Source organism: Cimex lectularius, unplaced genomic scaffold (genome assembly GCF_000648675.2).
Source record: "Cimex lectularius strain Harlan isolate CLEC.00 unplaced genomic scaffold, Clec_2.1 scaffold59, whole genome shotgun sequence".
NCBI classification, from domain to species: Eukaryota; Metazoa; Arthropoda; class Insecta; order Hemiptera; family Cimicidae; genus Cimex; species Cimex lectularius.
Genome location: NW_019392794.1, coordinates 181281 through 195534, shown reverse-complemented (window position 1 = coordinate 195534; position 14254 = coordinate 181281). Strand labels below are relative to the sequence as shown.

General features: G+C 32.2%; 1 protein-coding gene and 1 non-coding gene across 9 annotated transcripts in view; one reads left to right on the top strand and one right to left on the bottom strand.

Annotated features, from left to right (window-relative positions):
- Positions 1-14254, bottom strand: part of LOC106661854 — a 141693-nt gene that overhangs the window by 34358 nt on the left and 93081 nt on the right. The window lies entirely within an intron of this gene.
- On the top strand, positions 11343-11416 carry Trnak-uuu. Its single transcript has one exon. It is a non-coding gene; the product is annotated as a tRNA-Lys (tRNA).

The following is a 14254-nucleotide window of genomic DNA, read 5'->3' as shown; positions in this document are numbered from 1 at the left end:
TGATTATGTTTATTAAGTTGATATATCAACTTTTATATATATAACCGAACTCAACTTGTTACTGCTTGAGCTGTAGTAAAATCAAATCTTTCCTCGAGGTCGACATGAAAAGGTCACGAACTATTCTTGATTAATTCACGAAAGTAAGAAAATCTCAACGGTTAAGCCTTGACATAAAACAAATACTCAATAGAGAGAATTCCTGTTGAATTTCATTTTGAAAGGTATCCGTGAAAATATTAGTTAAATTATTAATTAATAAAAATATTAATTATTATATTTATATCATTTATCAAAAATATAACAAATATTCCTTTTTTTATTATTATCAAAAAAATACAAACAAATAAAATATTGAGGGGACCGCAGTAGCCAAGTGGTTAGCGTGAGAGACTCTCGGCTCATAGATGCCGCGGTCGAGGGTTCGATTCCCACCGTCGCCTCCGGCCCTTTTTTCACGATAACCCCTCCCCACCCGTCAAATATGAACACACATACAAGAATTAGTCACCATGGTTAATATGTATAGATCATAAGGCAAAAGAAAAATTCGTATTATTTAAGTAACTGTTTGATGTTTTATGTCCATCGAGTTTAATTGTTAACTTGATAATCATTGACTAATGGGAAGACTAGACAAATTGAATTAACATGTTTTATGAAATATTTTTTCACGATAATAAGCTTTTCATTGCAATACGTTTAGCATGCATTTATGATTTGGTCCGTTCACAGTGTGGATCTATTAGGATGGTTTTCTTCCTGTGTTTAATGATTAATGGATAATTAACATCTTTTCCTTTATTCAGAGTAATTATTAATAAATGTGACGTGTTATTTAAGCTTTTGATAAAAATTAATTTGCTTGTGTTTACTATGTTTTTGTTTGTTATCAATATTTCATTTTTTTTACTACTTCGCCTGTTTTTCTTTAGTGATTGTTCACTGGGGAATGACACGACAGCTTTTTTAAAATCACACTTCTGAGAGAAAGAAGAATTTATTTGCTTTCATCTTGGAAAAGCTAATAAAGCCTTTAGCTCGTCTCGTCTTATTTTATGGCCGGCGGGTATTTTCACATTATCTGGAGGGTTGGTCTTTCCACTTAGTAACCTCATTTTTTCAGGGAAATTGGAGATTCGGAAAACAATCTCAAGCATTTTATATTTCAAAAATATTGGCCCATAATTAATGTTTATATACATTTATTCAAAGTACAGAATTCCATAAAAAATTCAAATTCTCCGGAAAATAGAGCCTTGTTTTATTTTTCTTTGATGTGGCCGTTTCACAGTTTTAAAATAAAAAAAATATTGAACCAATCGTTTCATAGAGTAAAACACGACATTTCCATGTCGGTTGTTTGTTCTCCTTGTTTGCAGTGTTTTTTCATTAAAAACATTAAACTCAAATCTGAATGTATTAACACTTTAAAAAAATTGTAAATGTTTAGGGGATGCTTGGAAGAGATAGGTCAAATATTGAGTATGCTCGCGTGACGGACCTTGTGAATTTGTATCCCACGCTCTATCCTATTTATCTTGCTAACTAATCTACAGAACTTGATCAATCTTTTAAACATCGATTTAGCCTATCTATACTGTGACCTATGAACAACATGCTTTCAAATTTGGCCGGGAGTATTTTGTTAAATAAAGAATAAAATTGCAATAAATGTTGTAATTATTAAATCCATTATATTTAGTGGTCTATTGACAAAATTACTTCTTTCAATTAATTAATCTTTTTATGTAAGGTTTCCCAACCTACAAACTTTCGAATTTTTCCTCCTTTTTGCTATTTTTTAAATATCGTGTAACCAGGATTCGATTCTCAGCGATATGTGAAGTGGCCACGTGGAGCCGTTAGTGAATTTATACTTTATTTTATTAAATCCATTATATTCAGTGGTCTATTGACCAAATTACTTATTTCAATGAATTAATCTTTTTATGTAAGGTACTGGTCGAAATGAAAAAGCTAGTGCCACGAGCGGGATTCGAATTGTATTCGAGTTGTAATTATTCATGGCATCATTTGTTTATCCTTGACCTGTTAAATTTATCATTAATAAATAAATAGTTTTGATCTCAAAATATAATATTTTTGGTATGATTAAAGGAAAGAGGATAAAAGAAAGCTATTAGTTCTAGGTTTGACTACCTTTTTCCTCCAAAAAATTGGTTACTCCCAATGAAATATTGGTAATACGATAACGGTGGTAGATACAGAAAAAAATAGGGCAAGCACTCGCAAAAGTCGACACCCCGGTGAAAGTATACTCGGCCGTTTAAACGATATCGACCCCGTGGAATGGAGTCCTCTAAATAGTGGAACTTTTCTTCAAAGGGACCGAGTGATTGTTTTGAAAACTTTGCCCCCGGGATTTTAATTGATCGTACCATGGACCACTTCAGTTCAAAACACTTGTCACTTTAGGAAGTAACGTTTGGCGACAATTTTCTCTATTCTATGAAATTTAAGTTACGCGGCCAGAGGAAAAATAATTTTCTTAATTCGATGAGAAAACCATGTTTCTCCGAGTCTAAAATGAAATATTGCAACCTATAAAAATTAAGGAATGAGCATTTAGCAACAAAATAATGTTTTCAACTTCCATTCTTATCTAAATTATGTAAAGTACATGTAACATTTGCTCACGTTCTTCAAGATCAGCATTTTATCTGATCATTTAACATATATGTGTGGTGGTTAGTGACCGTTAATCAATGAGTATTCGGAGATCGTGAAATGCGGTCTGGTGTGACGTAGGTTTTACAAAAACATTTTTTTACGGTGCCAACGTGTCTATCTTTATTGAGATCATCTTCAGGACCTGGGATTTATAAACATTGTTTAAATTTTACAAATACATGTAGGATGTGAAAAAAATGAATTTATACCACGATAGAAAATTTTAGATTAAAAAAATGAATTTATACAATGCAAGAAAATTTTTTGTTTCAATCTTCAATATTTGTACTCAATGAGTGTGAATATTTTGATTGAAACAAAAATTTTTTTTAGCATTGTATAAATTCTTTTTTTTCCCATCCTACATGTATTTGTAAAATGTAAACAATGTTTATTAATCCCAGGCCTTGAAGATGATCTCAATAAAGATCGAAACGTTGGCACGATAAAGAAAATGTTTTTCTAAAACTTCCGTCACACCGCATCTCACGATCCTCGAATGATCATTTAACTTATAATTAACTTTTTTTTATCTTCTGACACATATTTTGGTCGCTAATTCCACAATCACACGACGTCCTCATGTTGAGGGCGTCAGATAATCCTCCCTGTGTGTTTTTTGAAATTCTTTTCGAAAAAGTTTAGTACCCGAGCCTTCTTAGGGAGCTGATGAACATCCTACTCAGAGCCTAATACTAAAATCGTACCTGTATGACCGTTACTTAAAAGTTCGAAAAGGCTTTTCACTTTTTTTCCTATCCAAGCTGTCATCTCACAAGAAAGCATACTTGGATCTTTCTTCTCTAATATTAAAATTCCTCTCCTCCGAAAAACGAAATTCTCCACACCCTGATTATACAGCAATCGTTCCCCTCATATCGATACCGTCATCATATCAGTCACCTTTTGCGGTGCTCGACAATTGGTTTACAAAGTGGAAAATTAAAATAAATGTAACGAAGAGCCATTGTATAATGTCACACTTTGATGGATATGACATTTTTACTTTAACGGTTATTTACTAATTCCAGTCGAATAGATATGTTACTTTGGACTTCACCTTGATTAATGTCTTATTTGGTATCGCACGCAAGACTAAAACTAAACGAACTAATCAAACGTTAGAAACTGTATTCTCCACTAGTCGAGAGACGATTCAAACTTCCACTTAACTACAAAAACTTGATATAAACATTGAACTTTAGGGGTCAACCAACTCCCAACGCATCCAAAGATTCCAATCAAAAAGTGAAAAATCGTTAACCCGTTTTTCTATGTACTCTATGTACCGGTCTCCAGATATACCGAGAACTTTGTCCGGAAGTAGCGAAAGCCAATTACAAAGAAATTCCATCAAGACTTCCCCGCACATTCCGATGCCTTCATCCATCAGTTCATTCAAAAAGAATATATAACAAAAAATCCGAATTGGCCCAAATGAAAATAATATAGTAAGGAAAAGAAGAAAAATAACAGTTTACTAGTTTGCTTCTTTGATCACTTAGACTTAATCTTATAAATATGAATTACATCAGGTATTGCCAGGATATGTCATGTTTTATTATCTCTTTAGCATAAGATAATTTATGGCTAAAATGTTTTAGCAAAACATATATTTGTTAATAGAAGCGCAACTTAAGAGCGTAATTGAGCAAAGTATTTCTTTTTCTTTCTAAGCTGATAAACTGGGTCTGTTTTAATTTTAAGGCAGTTTTATTGAGGTTAGGGGTATTCACGATCTTTGTGTTAACCTTGTTAACTCTGTTAGGTCGTGTTAGATCGAGAAAAATGATGACGTAGACATTTAAGAATCGGCTAGTTAACATTGCTCGATCTAACAGGCCAGGGCCAATGTTAGATGTTAGGTCGAAAATGTAGTCGCATTGCTATCCGTTAGGGCGTAGGTAACCAACATGGCAGCCATGAATTTAACAGCTGTTTTTTGTTTACCTGTATTTTTATTCTTATATACGCATTAATTAAATCAGACCAATACATTTCTTTTGTTAATTGCTGATCTGTCCTTATATTCTCGTTCATAATAATACATCCCCTATCCTATAAAGTTGTAGTTAGGTATATCGGCACGAATTTAAGCGTGTCATTTGTTAGTACTTTTCGACTGCATATATAGAATTTTGAATGAAAGAGTTGATGAATTTCCATTTTTTTAGCAATTTCTGGCATTTTACAATTTAACCTAAAAGAAAACCATAACAAACAACAACAAGACTTCTTGGCCCGTTATAGCTTTACCTTTGGTTCTATTAGTCGCCACGCGCTGAAAAATTAACGTTTAACATGCTAAGAAAAGAAAAAGGCGTTCACGATTTTACCGGACATTTTTCTATTCCAGTTAACACGAGTTAACATCGAACAAACATCGTGAATACCTCTAGTGCATTTTTCCAACCCTTTACACCGTTCTTGGCACAAAATAGTATACCTAGTATGAATTATTTTGATTATTATATTGATTATTATTGTTAGTTGATAACTTTTGACTAAAAGAATTTATTTTTTAAATGCTAACTTAACCTCAAGTATCTTTGATAAACTTTACTCAAAGATACTTTGCACCATTTCTAATAGATTGCATTTGTATACTCATTTTTCTTGAGAACCTGCCCTCATACAGTTTTATTTCATATAAGTTTGTTTTTGTGTTCGTAACAATTAAAGTGCGCATCGTCAGTTGTAAGAGGGAACTTAATTATAACAGCAGTATTGGTATCGTTATTTTAGCAGCCATTAAAAATAATTACTAAAGATAAAATAATAAATTGATTCATTGAAATACACGGAACGTATCGATATCATGTTGAGTATTAAACTGATCACAAAATACATAAAAATATAAATTGAACAAATATTTTTAAAACCTTGCCTTATCAGGAAATTTAGTACGAACGAAACATACAAATTTATTAATATCCCTTTTTGAGTGTAAATAAACAAACATTGACTAATTTAGTGACATTATTGGACAATCGATCCCCGGGGGTAATGACTTAACTGCGCATATACGTCCACGATAATATAATTTACGAGTGTTTAAAAGGCAACTTTTGGTCCTGTTTTTTTCTTTTTTATCTCTCTCTATCTCTCTCGAAGAGTTAATCAGCTAGAAACCTGACCGCAAACCCCTGAACCAATTTTCTAAACCGAATTCCCACCTCAAATATCCGATGGCTTTTCCGGCAAATCCTGATTCGTCGAGCCGCTTTTCGGCCTATATACGCAATATCCAATTTTGATTTTGAACTATGTCTCTTTGAAAAGGATGTCCTACTGTCCGTTTGAATTATCTGAACCCGACTCTATACAGTAAAAAAAAAATCATCACGTATGTGGGGAAAACAACCCGAATATTTCACTCAAACTTCGGAGAATTTTAAACCCAATCGTAATCACGTATGGACAGAAAAGTATTGAAACTGGAAAAATTACAAACAATACAAATTTCTGCAATTTATGTTTGGTTAGTTTATATAAAACCCTACAAATCTAAAAATTGGTCAAAAAGAGATGGCAACATCAGCCGATCGGTTCGGCAAAGAAACTCCTACTTATATATAATCATACTTAATTATTAATTGAATACGTGGCTCCCTGATTCACCGTTACCCGGTTAAGAATCGAAGACATGGAAGGTTGACACTCGAACATGGCCAAAGCCCGCGCATTTGTCCGGCATGTAAAGAAAATTTGTTCCATACGTCCCACTCACTTAATTACAGGGTGTCGTTTGTTGGCTCCATATAAAGAGCGTGTAAAGCCGGGAACACACGTACCCGATGCAACGCTATGGGATGCTACCCGATGCAAATCCAAAGTCCAACTTTTCATAAAATTGTATTACCCCCGAGCATATCTGCCCGATGCTGCACGCTACCCTACTCTGCGATCTCCACTGTCCAGATTTTCGTCGGGTAGCATCGAGTACAATCGAAGACAAAAGAACTGGACACTCATATTTTTATTCAATCTATACATGTTATTGTCATTATATTAATTACAACATACTTATTTTAATATAAATCAAATTAACCGATATCAAAAATTCAATAGTTTTTATTTAAACAAAATTAATTTTAATGGTTTGGTAGAAAATTGATCAAAACACCGGAATAACTTTATTTAAAACAATTAAGTTTAACAAACAATTTGTTATATGGTTGTGTTCATAAAATTTAATTAATAATTACTTGGTTTTACTCAAAATAATGCATTAAGAACAAAAGAAGCGTTGCGATTGCGATACTGATTTGTGATACACGCTGTGTGACTGTATGTGGCGTGCACTTGACCAAAAGGTGGCAAGGCGTCGGGTAGCGTCGCATAGCGTTTCATCGAGTAAGTGTGTCCCCGCTTAAGAATGCCACCTGATATGAGAATTGTGTTTGAGCAAGTTACAATTTTTGGAAGAAACAAGGCAGTTTTATTGTATAAAGTACTGACTGATATCTCCTTTTGTGTTACCTTTTGTGTATAATAAGAGTGAATAGATTTATTAGCGTGAGAGGGCCGGTGGTGTAGTATTGTGGAATCACCCTACTTGAGTAATTGGTACATAAATAGGAAGAATATAATTAAGAAGTATGAGTGAGTCTACGTTTAGAAACTTCATTCTTGTGTTGCTAAAACGGCTGAGCTGTCTAAGCCTAACATCGATGAATGGTTCAGAATGACCAATTGATCAACTTGCATGTCTAACGTATTCGTTTAATTTTCGATTTGTTCTCAACTGTTTATAAAAAAATACACTGTTAGATTTGACAATTTGACACTTTTTTCTTCCTCCAAGTAACCATTGGGGGGAAAGAGTTTATTTTGACTACCCGCTTCCCGTTTGGATTGCATGGAAAACTCAAAAATCTATCTATCTAAAATCAAAATATAAATTTTTTAGCACGAGGCTTCGGATCATCTCAGTTCTTTGGCGTTCAAATTGTTTACATTCATAAATTAATTACGGCCACCTGTCACGGTTTTTTTTTGTTTTACTTGAAAATTTAAATTTGTGAGGCATGGTTTACAATAAAATCATATCGGTGAGGTTTCTTGGCAGTAATGATTATTTTAGTGAAAAGTGTACGCAGTGTGTCTACCAGAACGTTTGATTAACTACATATTTCGACAAAACGGCGATTGCTAAAAACTGCTAGAAGCAATTGTATCCTTAATTTTATCAATTTACAATTTCACGATGGAATTGATTGATAATGTCGGATTTACCTCCGACCCAAACTCTGAAAAACCATGTTTTATCGAACTCCACCCATGGTGAAAATCGGCGTGGAAATAAATGTACAACCTGTGATTTATCTCAACTCGGGACTTTTTTTGCTTAGTTACCAAGTTTTGCGAGTGCTGCTGGCTGAATACAGTTTGCTCTAAAGGGGATTTTGCCAGAGGCCTATTTTTTAGTGTTTTGTTTACGAAAAAATGAAACTGAATGTTGAACGAGGGATTTTCCACAAAAAATATTTTTATAAAATAAAGAATTTATTTAAAATTGTTTTCGAAAACAGAGGTATCATCCTCACCCGAATTAAGAATAGGACTTGGGAGGTTGACAAATGGACATTTACTTTTGGGCCAAGGCCGACGAATGTGTCCGTCATGGGGAGAAAGAATGCTCGAAATCTCACGTAATTGAAGAATAGCTTTTGGTTTCATATAGGGAGCGCGTAAGAATGCTCCTGATATAAGAATTGTGCTTGAATACGGTACATGATATTAGGATCCCCGTTCTAATTTTTGAAATAAAAAAGTCTGTTTTATTGTATACTGTACTTTATAAATATCTCCCCTTGTGTTTCTTTTTGTAAATTGCTAGTAAATGTATTTATTAGTGTGACAGCCCAGCGTGTATTGTATATTTCCAACGTTTTTTCAAATTTTTACGAGGGTTTGCAACAGCAGAGATTATATCAACCCTCGGGGTGACGGTGTTTTAAAAAAAAGCCTGTCTGTAAGTATGTCGGGTTCGAATGCAGGGCCGCTGGATTCGAACCCGTGACCTTTACCTTACAGTGATGAGCGCCGTGTCAATTCCTAAATCGTTGCGGACACCGACGCCCCTATATTTCTAATTGTATTGCGGTTTGCTGGATCGGCTGAGAAGCTCTCACGCATCAAGAGCTCGGTCAATAGGTGGCCTTCAGAGGATCCGAACAGAAGGTCGAGGCATCATATTCACCGGAATAAGAATAGGCCATGCGAGGTTGACACACAGAGGCTTCTTTTGAACCATAGACTTCGTATGTAACCGGAAAAATGTTGCTCGATTCCTTGGCACCATACAGAGTGCATATAGAAATGCCAACAAATAATATAATTGTGCATGAGTAAATATTTGGATTCCCTGTTCTGATTTTTAGAGGAAAGAAGGATGTTTTATTGTTTATAGTACCCTGTAGATATCTCATCTTGTGTTTCTTTATATATATGGCGAGGTTTGATACAGCCAAGGTCTAACTATCCGAATTGACAAAACACACTAAGTAGACAATTTATAAAGTTGTAAGTCCGATTATGTTCATGTGTGTATGAACGTACTTATAAAATAAGTTAGATCTTCACGATTTTATGTCCCATATCTTTAATTAGTTTTTTAATTGAAATCCCAAGAATGGACGATATGATTTGTCGACGTTCCTGAAATATTCCATTTGGGAAAGGCATGAAAGGAATGCGTGAAGGATAAATGCCAACCATTCACGCCCACCATGTCACCTGGGCCACACTTGGCCCAATAAACCTCACAAGGTATGCTTATTTTCCTACGTAATTCCAGCATCATATCGTTCATCGTTGTGAAATATTTTAATTAATTAATCTTTATGTAAGGCATCAGTTGAAATGAAAATGTTAGTGTCACGAGCGGGATTCGAACCCTCGACCTTCGGCTAAATACGCCGCTGCTCTACCACTTGAGCTATTTAGTGGTCCGATTGACCAAATACCTTCTTACAATTAATTTATCTTTATGTAAGGTATTGGTTGAAATGAAAAAATCAGGATAGCACAAGTAGTAGAGCAGCGGCGTATTGAGCCGAAGGTCGTGAGCTCGAATCCCGCTCGTCACACTAACATTTTCATTTCAAACAATACCTTACATAACGATTAATTAATGAAAAGAAGTTATTTGGTCAATTGGACCAAGAAATATAATGGATCATGAACTATGCTGTATATGTTTAACTATGATAAATACAGTTAATTGGGCAGTAGAGGCACTTAATTAAGTTATTTCATATGGGTGGACAATATAAACTTATAATAAAAGCTCTAACTAAGGTTATTAACTTCATTAAATACTCTGAAATTTTTAATGAGAATTATTATATTAAGTTAATTTTTTCTTTTGTCGAGAAAACACTGCTAAATTGAAGTGGTGATGCCTTATTAATGAAAATTTGGCTTGACCTTTTTGCATCATGCGATCCATTCAATAAATTAGCAAGTATAATGATAAAGGCTGTTTGGAGGAAAAAAAAGGAAAACCGAGATCTCAAAGTTTCATCAAGGGCTTGTCTCTTTTTTTTTCATTTACTCTCAGGCGCCCCTTGGATTAAATAAACATCTCTTTGTTTACGTATTTAAAATTTCCAATTGCTCTATTTAAATAATATGAAAAAGATCCAGTAAGTTTCAAATGTTCATCTTATTTCGCCAACGGTAAGTTCAAACACTTAATGTGGCTACACTTATTGTTTTTGCCTGGAGACATTTAATCTTTTAATTTTTTAACAAAAACACGCTTTTTTAATTTTATGAATTAAAAACTTTACGAGGCAATATTGAAAGATTCAACAGAATAATAACAGAGTTCCATAAATTACAAGAGGACCGAAATTTATATGTTGGCTGATTTAATACTGTTTTGTAAAAGAAATGTTATTGTCCATTGCATGTAACATTTAGAAGAAAAATCCTGGTTTTTGAAACGTAAGATAAGGTAATAAATAAAATGATAGGTGAATGAAAGAAAACTTTTGGATATGCTAAGAATAGGAATTAGATTATTTAAATAACTTTGTCTTGCTTAGCCAGAGATTGACACTGACTGACACGCTAACCTCTCGCTTATCACTTTTCATATTCCTAAATTTGAAAAACGCTCCGTAAAATCTATAAATCTTGTTATGCGCGAAGGAAAATTTTGATTGATTGAGAAATTTGAAATAAAAACGTATATTTATAAAAGATCCATTTATGTTTTAGTCGTCAATTAACCAAGCTACTTCTTTAAATTAATAATTCTTTTTATGTAAGGTTTTGGTTGAGATAAAAAAGTCAGTGTCACGAGCGGGATTCGAACCCACGACCTCCGGCGAAATACTGCTTGCTCTACCACTTGACCTATCATGACTTCGATTTTCTTGGACACCAACTCTCCTCCTCAACCAAAACCTTAAATAAAAAGAATAATTAATTGAAAGAAGTAACTTGGCCAATTGACCACTAAAACATAAGTGGATTTGATAGGAAAAGAAGTAGATAGCGGTGGCGTAATTTAGTTATTTTAACTAATTAATTTTTTTATGTATGGTATTGGTTAAGATAAAAAAGTCAGTGTCATGAGCGGGATTCGAAACCACGATTTTCGGATCAATACGCCGCTGCTCTGACCACTTGAAGTCACGATAGCTCAAGTGGTTAGAGCAGCGGTCTTTTGACCCGAACGTCGTGGGTTCGAATCCCGCTTGCGACGCTGACTTTTTTATCTCAACCAAAACCTTAATTAATTGAAAATAATTTATTTGGTCAAGCGGACCACGAAACCTAATAAAACCATTAAATAATTTTTCTTAGATAATATAGAAAATGTTATACATTTTTAGTTGTTCAACATTATTTTTTTTATTCCTGGATGTAGTTTTTATGCCACAGAAACTTCAATGGAAATGTGATAAACATCTATCTTTGGATCAACTTTATAATTTGATTATGTTTCTAAATAAATATAAAAAATAAATTATTCTATTTAATAAATCATAAATAAAGAAAATAAAGTATAAAAATAAATAAAATTTTAGGATAACGTGGTATGTTGAAAAAGTTAATTATCAACTGTAAAAGTGAAAACTTAAACTTTATAAAGTCATAGAAATGATAAATGGTGGAGTGAGTATGTTGTTCATTCTTTATAAAAAGAACGAATGCAGAGCCACTGGATTCGAACCCGACATACTTATGAATGGGCTTTTTTCAAAGATACCTGAGGGTTTATATGACCTCTGCTCTGCTGTGGCGAACCCTCGTAAAAAAAACCAAAAAAAAAAAAAACCCACTACCTCTACTTCCTTAAAATCAGCCAGTAAACAAGAACTCTTAAAAATTTGTAATAAATTAAGACTTTCATGCTCAAAAATTAACAAATCAATCTCGATCAATTCCCAATGTTTGAAATTAAAACTAACTCCAAAATTTGTTCTTGTTAAATTAAATATTAAAAATTGTTCATCTCTCTTACACCGTAAATGCCATAAAACCATATTAAATAATGAATTACATTAATTGTATAGTCAAACAGATACAAAACGCAAAATTGACATTATCAATTCAGTTCGACAATAAATACGGTCAATATCTATATGAGAGTACGAGCTATCTTTTTATAAAGATCATATTTATGAAGTCATTCATGAAGTTTTAACTTCATAAAATAGGCTGTAAATTTTGAAAATATATTTTGTATACTTTTATTTTGTCAGGAAATTGTAGACGTTGTGTGGCAAAAGGAAGACGCAAAAGCGTATTTAAATGATTATTTTACTGCATCTTTTTGCTATAAATTTCATTTTTATTATAGATTTTTTTTATTATATTTACATAATGTGATATATGAGATATTTATATATATATTTTGTTCGGAATAAATTATAATATCTGGTTGGTTCGAACTGTCAACTGTACTGACGGCTTGTCGTCGGTGGTTTATGGATCAATTTATCGCTTAAAAAGAGAGTCGGGGGCGAACCAGAAATTCACCATTTATTCTCGGCTTTTCAAACCATGGGGTGTGGCTCGATAAAACCCAGTCATTTAAGGGTTCGGATGAGGGATGGATGGCAAAACCGACGTTATCAATTCAGTTCGACAATAAATACGGTCCGAACAATCGCGATAGCACATAATTGTAGTTTATTGGCGTTTTTAAGGCGAATTCCCTTAAATATGTATGCACTAAATCTTTTTCGAAGGTGCATACAATTTTTTATTAAACCAACACCCCGACATGCATATGAATGGTCAGTTAAGCCCTTATAACCTACTTTTTAACTTTATGTCTTATATAAAGAAAATTTGGCTAAATATATACGTTTTGTGTGTTTCAGTGAGTGTGCATATTTATTAATGTGTGGTGTTTAATCAGTAAATGATTATTTGGAGATCGTGAGATGCGGTATGGTGTGATGTAGGCTTCAGAAAAACATTTTCTTTATTGTGCCAACGTTTCGATCTTTATTAAGATCATCTTCAGGGCCTGGGATTTATAAACATTGTTTGAATTTTACAAATACATGTAGGATGTGTAAAAAAAACGNTAAAATTTTTTAGCATTGAATAAATTCATTTTTTCTAATCTAAAAGTTTTTAGCATTGTATAAATTCATTTCTTTAATCTAAACTTTTCTAGCATTGTATAAATTCATTTTTTTTAATCTAAAATTTTGTACCATTGTATAAATTCATTTTATTTCTAATCTAAATGTTTTTTGCATTGTATAAATTCATTTTTTTAATCTAAAATTTTCTAACTGTATAAATTGATTTTTTTAAATCTAAAATTTTCTAGCTTTTTATAAATTCATTTTTTAATCTAAAATTTTCTAGCATTGTATAAATTCGTTTTATTTCTAATCTAAATTTTTTGCATTGTATAAATTCATTTTTTTAATCTAAAAATTTCTAGCATTGTATAAATTCATTTTTTTAATCTAAAATTTTCTAGCATTGCATAAATTCATTTTTTTAATCTAAAATTTTCTAGCATTGTATAAATTCATTTTTTTAATCTAAAATTTTCTAGCATTGTATAAATTCATTTTTTTAATCTAAAATTTCCTAGCATTGTATAAATTCTTTTTTTATAAATCTATAATTTTCCAGCATTGTATAAATAAGAAATAAAATGAATTTATACAATGCAAAAAAATTTATAATTAGAAAAAATGAATTTATACAATGCTAGAAAATTTTAGATTAAAAAAAGAAGAATGAATTTATACAATGCTAGAAAATTTAAATTAAAAAAAAATGAATTTATGCAATGCTACAACATTTTAGCATTGTATAAATTCATTTTTTAATCTAAAATTTTCTAGCATTGTATAAATACATTTTTTTATCTAAAATTTTCTAGCATTGTATAAATTCATTTTTTTATCTAAAATTTTCTAGCATTGTATAAATTCATTTTTTTATCTAAAATTTTCTAGCATTGTATAAATTCATTTTTTTTCTTATCTAAAATTTTTTTGCATTGTATGAATTCTTTTTTTTCACATCCTACATATATTTGTAAAATTTAAACAATGTTTATAAA